The following is a 7,854-nucleotide window of genomic DNA, read 5'->3' as shown; positions in this document are numbered from 1 at the left end:
AGGGCAGCAGATACATGGGAACACCACCACCTGCAAGTTCCTCTCCAAGACACTCACCATCCTGACTTGGAAATATATCGGCCGTTCCTTCGCAGTTGCTGGGTCAAAATCCTGGAATTCCCTCCCTAACGGCATTGTGGGTCAACCCACAGCACGTGGACTGCAGCGATTCAAGAAGGCAGCTCACCACCACCTTTTCAAGGCCAACTAGGGATGGGCAATAAATGCTGGCCAGCCAGCGACACCCATGTCCTACGAATGAATATTTTTAAAATGTTTTTTTATTGAATTCAAATTCCACCATCTGCTGGATTCGAACCCAGGTCCTCAGAACATTAGCTGAGTTTCTGGATTAATAGTTTAGCAATAGTACCACTAGGCCATCGCCTCCCTTGGCAGAATCTTGGGCAGACCGAGAGATGTCTCTCACCAACTTGGTAGTCATCCAGCAGATGTTGAGGTCTACCTCGGTGTGGGCCCCTGGGGACAGCCCATGGATCCCTGCATCAAAGAGCTGCTTGGGATGAACCTTGACCCTCTAAAGCCACAGCCTCTCAGTCCATCACGCAAACCAGCCTCCCATCCACTGACTCCGTCGACACTTCCCCCTGCCTCGGGAAAAGCAGCAGTATAATCAAGGACCCCCACGCACCCCGCACACTCTGCCTGGAATTTTACCGTCCTGTCCGCCACAGGAATTTTAGCGGGCGAGGGGCGGAGCAGGGGAAGGCCTTTTGACCTCAGGCAGGATTTTACGGTTTTGAGATGAGCGAGGCCATAAAATCCCGCCCTCTCTCTTCCACCTTCTTCCGTTGGGAAAAAGATTCAAAAGTCTGAGATCACGTACCAACCGACACAAGAACAGCTTCTTCCCTGCTGCTGTCAGATTTTTGAATGGACCTACCTCGCATTAAGTTGATCTTTCTCTACACCCTAGCTATAACTGTAACACCCTCATTACGCCCTCTCCTTTCCTTCTCCCCTATGTAGAATAAAATCCCTACAGTACAGAAGGAGGCCATTCAGCCCATCAAGCCTGCACCGACAACAATCCCACCCCATCCCCGTAACCCCACACATTTACCCTGCTAATCCCCCGAGACTTGGGTCAATTTAGCATGGCCAATCAACCTAAACCACACACCTTTGGACTGTGGGAGGAAACCGGAGCACCCGGAGGAAACCCACGCAGACACGGAGAGAACACGCAGATTCCACACGTGACCCGAGGCCGGGATTGAACCCAGGTCCCCGGCGCTGTGAGGCAGCAGTGCTAACCACCGTGCCACGGTGCCGTCCCTGTACCATGTACCACACGAACGGTATGCTCTGTCTGTATAGCGCGCAAGAAACAATACTTTTCACTGTGTCCTGATACATGTGACAATAATAAATCAAATCAAACCCCACAGGGCCTCACGGATGCTAAATGCGGACCACCAGCTGATGGACTTGTGTTCCCAGCTGTTTCCCATCATGCCTGTGATCGGGAATGGAATGTTGCAATTCTGGAGTCTCTGCTGTATCAGCTGAGAGTCAGCAACACATTCTTAGCAAACACAGGCAACTCCCTACTGTCTGAGCTTGTTTCCTTTGACCGCAGTTAACAAGTGGGTTATCGCACCTTCAATCTTTTAGTCCCATGAGAAGCGCCTGCGTTTCCAGTACACCTTTCTGTCTCCTCTCTCTGTAAAACGGGTGGCACAGTGGTTAGCACTGCTGCCTCACAGCGCCAGGAACCTGGGTTCAATTCTGGTCTCGGGTGACAAAGAGGTCTAAAGGTACAGGTTCATAGCTCCTTGAAAGTGGAGTCACAGGCGGACAGGGTGGTGAAGAAGGCATTCGGCATGCTGGGTTTCATTGGTCAGAACATTGAATATAGGAATTGGGACGTCTTGTTGAAGTTGTACAAGACATTGGATTACTGTGTACAGTTCTGATCACCCTATTATAGAAAGGATATTATTAAACTAGAAAGAGTGCAGAAAAGATTTACTAGGATGCTACCAGGATCCTAGTAAAGGATGGTTTGAGTTGTAAGGAGAGGCTGGACGGACTGGGTCTTTTTTCTCTGGAGCGTAGGAGGCTGAGGGGTGATCTTCTAGAGGTCTATAATTTAATGAGTGGCATAGATCAGCTAGATAGTCAACATCTTTTCCCAAAGGTAGACGAGTCTAAAACTAGAGGGCACAGGTTTAAGGTGAGAGGGGAGAGATACAAAAGGGTCCAGAAGGGCAATTTTTTTCACACAGAGGGTGGTGAGTGTCTGGAACGAGCTGCCAGAGGTAGAAGTAGAGACAGGTATAATTCTGTCTTTTAAAAAGCGTTTAGACAGTTACATGGGTAAGATGACTATAGAGGGATACGGGCCAAACGCGGGCAATTGGGACTAGCTTAGTGGTTAAAAAAAGGGATGGCATGGACAAGTTGGGCCGAAGGGCCTGTTTCCATGCTGTAAACCTCTATGACTACCTGTGTGGGGTATGCACGTTCTCCCATGTGGGTTTCCTCCCACAGTCCAAATGTATGCATGTTAGCTTGATTAGCCATGATAAATTGACCCTTAGTGTCCAAAGATGTGCGGGTTAGGTGTATTGGCTAAATGCCAAACTGTCCCGTAGTATCAGGGGAATTAGCAGGGTAAACACATGGGGTTATTGGGATAGGGCCTGGGTGGGATTGTTGTCGGTGTAGGTTCAATGGGCCGAATGGCCTCCTTCTGAACTGTAGGGATTCTATGATTTTATGAAAATAGGAAACAATTGACACTGAGGACAAGTGACCAAAAGAGGTAGGTTTTAAGGGGTGTCTTAAAGGAGGAGAGAGAGTTTTAGGGAGGAATTTCAAGAGCTTCGGGCCCACAAAACTGTAGGCGCAGCTACCAATGCTGAGATAATTGGTTCAGAGATCACGGGCTCCAAGGCAAAACCAGTCAGAAAGACGTGCTGGTTAGGGGTGCATTGGCCGTGCTAAATTCTCCCTGAGTGTACCCAAACAGGCGCCGGAGTGTGGCGACTCGGGGATTTTCACAGTGACTTCATTGCAGTGTTAATGTAAGCCTACATGTGACTAATAAATAAACTTTAAACTTAGGAAGGGAAGTGTTGCACTTGTATTCTGCGCGGATGTTCTGTATGGGTCGGTAACTGAGTAACAGCACAGCTACAGAACATTTCATATCACCCACAATATGTTCATCTTTATAGAACCAAAGAGAAAACGCTGGAAAATCTCAGCAGGTCTGGGCAGCACCTGTAAGGAGAGAAAAGAGCTGACGTTTCGAGTCCAGATGACCCTTTGTCAAAGCTAAAAGGCAGAGAAAGTGGGAGATATTTATACTGCAGGGGGAGGGAATGAAAGATGAGTCATAGCCACAGAAACCAGGGGAAAGGCTGCTAATGGCAGCCCACAGAGAGAATAAAGGGTGTGAATGGCCAAACGGCAGAGAAGCTGAACTCAGAGGGTAAACTGTGACAGATGAAGATGTGGGGAGGAGGGGGGAGGTGGGTGGGAGAGAGGTAAAATTGAGAAAAAGGGGGAAAAGAGAAGCAAAGAACATAAGAAATAGGAGCAGGAGTAGGCCATCTAGCCCCTCGAGCCTGCCCCGCCATTCAATAAGATCATGGCTGATCTGATAGTGGTTTAGTTCCACTTACCCGCCCGCTCCCCATAACCCTTAATTCCCTTATTGATCAGAAATGTATCTACCTGTGACTTATTTAACGAGGTAGCCTCCACTGCTTCAATGGACAGAGAATTCCAGAGATTCACCACCCTCTGAGAGAAGAGGTTCCTCCTCAACTCTGTTCTAAACTGACTCCCCCTTATTTTGAGGCTGTGCCCTCTAGTTCTTGTTTCCTTTCTAAGTGGAAAGAATCTCTCTGCCTCTACCCTATCCAGCCCCTTCATTATCTTATATGCCTCTATAAGATCCCCCCTCAGCCTTCTAAACTCCAACGAGTACAGGGGGAGAAAAGGTAAGAAAAGAGGGGATAAAAAGTGTGGGTGGGGGGGAAGAGTGGAGGGAGGAAAGAAAAATGAAGACAATAAAGAAATAAAAGATGGGAGAGAACAGTTAAAAATTAAATAAATGAAAACAGAGGGGCCGAGGTGGGGTCGAGCGAATCATCTGAAGTTGTTGAATTCGACGTTGATACCGGAAGGCTGTAAAGTGTCCAGCCGGAAGATGAGATGCTGTTCCTCCGGTTTGCGTTGAGCTTCACTGGAACATTGCAGCAGGGCCAAGGACAGACATGTGGGCACAGGAAGCAGGATGGTGTGTTAAAATGGCAGCAACCGGAAGGTCAGGGTCCTGATTGCGCACAGACCGAAGGTGCTCAGCAAAGCGATCGCCCAGTCTACACTTGGTCTCTCCGATATAGAGGAGACCACATTGGGAGCAGCGAATGCAATAGACCAAATTGAAAAGAGGTACAAGTGAAACGCTGCTTAACCTGGAATGAGTGTTTCGGACTCTGGATGGTGAGCATAGAAGATGGTGAAGGGGCAGGTTGCGATTGCTTGGGAAGGTGCCATGGGTGATGGGAGAGGTGTTATAGAGTTCCCTCTCTACCTGTGTGCCTTGAACGACTTACTCTCCATTCAGCAGGGCGGCACGGTAGCACAGTGGGGCGGACGGTAGCACAGTGGTTAGCACTGCTGCTTCACAGCTCCAGGGACCCGGGTTCGATTCCCGGCTTGGGTCACTGTCTGTGTGGAGTTTGCACATTCTCCTCGTGTCTGCGTGGGTTTCCTCCGGGTGCTCCGGTTTCCTCCCACAGTCCAAAGATGTGCAGGTTAGGTTGATTGGCCATGCTAAAATTGCCCCTTAGTGTCCTGGGATGCGTAGATTAGAGGGATTATTGGGTAAAATATGTAGGAATATGGGGGTAGGGCCTGGGTGGGATTGTGGTCGGTGCAGACTCGATGGGCCGAATGGCCTCTTTCTGTACTGTAGGGTTTCTATGATTAGACGCAGGGCTCTGTCCCACATCAATAAACACCCCCTCCCCACTCTGTGCCCACTCTGTTTGCCCAGCTTCCACCTGTCCCCCATTTCAGGGCTGGAATTCTCTGGCCGTTCAGGCCCCGCTGCTGCTGCAAGCGAGAAAGGGGAACTTGGCACTCGGTCAAATCTCCGTTCACTGCAGCGGGACTGGAGAATCTGGTGTGAACGACCGGAGAATTCCATCCCAGATCTTTACACTGCTCAACATTCCTGCTGGCCCGCAAGAAAACTAAAAAATAACTTAAATAAAGACTGAAAAAGTTATAGGAATCATGGAGCCTGGATTAACAATCATGAGATCATGAGTTCATGGTTGCCAGGAGAGACAGTGGTGGGTTGGTAACGTCAGTGGATGAGTCATTTAGAAACCCAGGGTAATACTTGGGGATCGTAGATTCAAATTAAATTTATAAAATCTGGAATTGAGAGTCAATCTCAGTAATGGCGACTATGAAACCATGGGTCGATTGTCGGAAAAATCCACCTGGTTCACTAATGCCCCTTTAAGGAAGGAAATCTGCCATCCTTCCCCGGTCTGGCCTACATGCGCCTCCAGAGCCACAGTAATGTGGTTGACTCTGAAATGGCCTCGCAAGACATTTGCCATTGGGTGGCATGGTGGTTACCACTGCTGCCTCACAGCGCCAGGGACCTGGGTTCAATTCCGGCCTCGAGTGACTGTGGGGTTTGCACGTTCTCCCCGTGTCTGCGTGGGTTTCCTCCGGGTGCTCCGGTTTCCATCCACTCTCCAAAGACGTGCGGGTTAGGTGGATTGGCCGTGCTAAATTGCCCCTTAGTGTCAGCGGGATTAGCTAGGATAAATACATGGGGTTCGGGTCTGGGTGGGATTGTGGTCGGTGCAGACTCGATGGGCCGAATGGCCTCCTCTTGCACTGTATGATTCTATGATTCTATTCTTATAAGCCACTCAGTTCCAGGACAATTAGGGACAGGCGACAAATGCTGGCCTTGCCAGCGACACCCACATCCCAAAGACTGTAAGAAAAAAAATCACCATAGCAACTGATGAAATAAAATTCAGTGAATTAAATGAATTTGGAATAAATTTGAATTCAAGGAGGGGGGGAAGGAGAGGGATGGAGGGGGCAAGGACAGGGAGCGAGGGGGCAAGGACAGGGAGCGGGGGGGGCAAGGACAGGGAGCGAGGGGGAAAGGACAGGGAGCGAGGGGGCAAGGACAGGGATGGAGGGGGCAAGGACAGGGAGAGAGGGGGCAAGGACAGGGAGTGAGGGGGCAAGGACAGGGAGCGAGAGGGCAAGGACAGGGAGTGAGGGGGCAAGGACAGGGATGGAGGGAGCAAGGACAGGGAGCGAGAGGGCAAGGACAGGGATGGAGGGGACAAGGACAGGGAGCGAGAGGGGAAGGACAGGGAGCGAGGGGGCAAGGACAGGGATGGAGGGGGCAAGGACAGGGAGTGAGGGGGCAAGGACAGGGAGCGAGGGGGCAAGGACAGGGAGCGAGGGGGCAAGGACAGGGAGCGAGGGGGCAAGGACAGGGATGGAGGGGGCAAGGACAGGGAGTGAGGGGGCAAGGACAGGGATGGAGGGGGCAAGGACAGGGATGGAGGGGGCAAGGACAGGGATGGAGGGGGCAAGGACAGGGATGGAGGGGGCAAGGACAGGGAGCGAGAGGGCAAGGACAGGGATGGAGGGGGCAAGGACAGGGAGCGAGAGGGCAAGGACAGGGATGGAGGGGGCAAGGACAGGGATGGAGGGGGCAAGGACAGGGATGGAGGGGGCAAGGACAGGGAGCGAGAGGGCAAGGACAGGGATGGAGGGGGCAAGGACAGGGAGCGAGGGGGGGAGGGGGAGGGGGAGGTTCACCTTCAGCAGGGCCAGATGATCCCAGCGGTAAGGTGTGGACAATCCTGCCCATTCTCCACAAATTATCACACTGCCGCCCGTGGGAGTTTGCTGTGTGCAAATTGGTCGTTACGTTTCCTGCATTATTGACTATACATAGAACATAGAACATAGAACAGTACAGCACAGAACAGGCCCTTCGGCCCACGATGTTGTGCCGACCTTCATCTGAAACCAAGATCAAGCTATCCCACTCCCTACCATCCTGGTGTGCTCCATGTGCCTATCCAATAACCGCTTAAATGTTCCTAAAGTGTCTGACTCCACTATCACTGCAGGCAGTCCATTCCACACCCCAACCACTCTCTGCGTGAAGAACCTACCTCTGATATCCTTCCTATATCTCCCACCATGAACCCTATAGTTATGCCCCTACTAGTTCATAGAATCTCTACAGTGCAGAAGGAGGCCATTTGGCCCATCAAGTCTGTACCGACCACAATCCCACCCAGGCCCTATTCCCGTTACCCCATACATTTACCCTGCAACTAATTTAATTTAATTTACCCCCTGACACTAAGGGCCAATTTAACACGGCCAATCCACCTAACCTGCACATCTTTGGGCTGTGGGAGGAAACCGGAGCACCCGGAGGAAACCCACGCAGACACGGGGAGAATGTGCAAACTCCACACAGTGACCCAAGGCCAGAATTGAACCCGGGTCCCCGGCGCTGTGAGGCAGCAATGCTAACCACTGTGCCACCGGGCCGCACATATACCATACTCGCCAACATTACGGGCATTTAAATGGTCATTGGATAAACATATGGATGATATTGGAATAGTGTAGGTTAGATGGGCTTTAGATTGGTTTCACTGGTCGGCGCAACATGAGAGCCGAAGGGCCTGTACTGCGCTGTAATGTTCTATATGAGGTACGTTATTGCCATCCCTAATTGCCCAGGAACTAAGTGGCTTATAAGAATAGAATCATAGAATCATTCAGTGCAGAAGGAGGCCA

Source organism: Mustelus asterias, unplaced genomic scaffold, assembly GCF_964213995.1.
Source record: "Mustelus asterias unplaced genomic scaffold, sMusAst1.hap1.1 HAP1_SCAFFOLD_3135, whole genome shotgun sequence".
Taxonomy (NCBI): Eukaryota; Metazoa; Chordata; class Chondrichthyes; order Carcharhiniformes; family Triakidae; genus Mustelus; species Mustelus asterias.
This window is presented reverse-complemented; position numbering follows the sequence as displayed.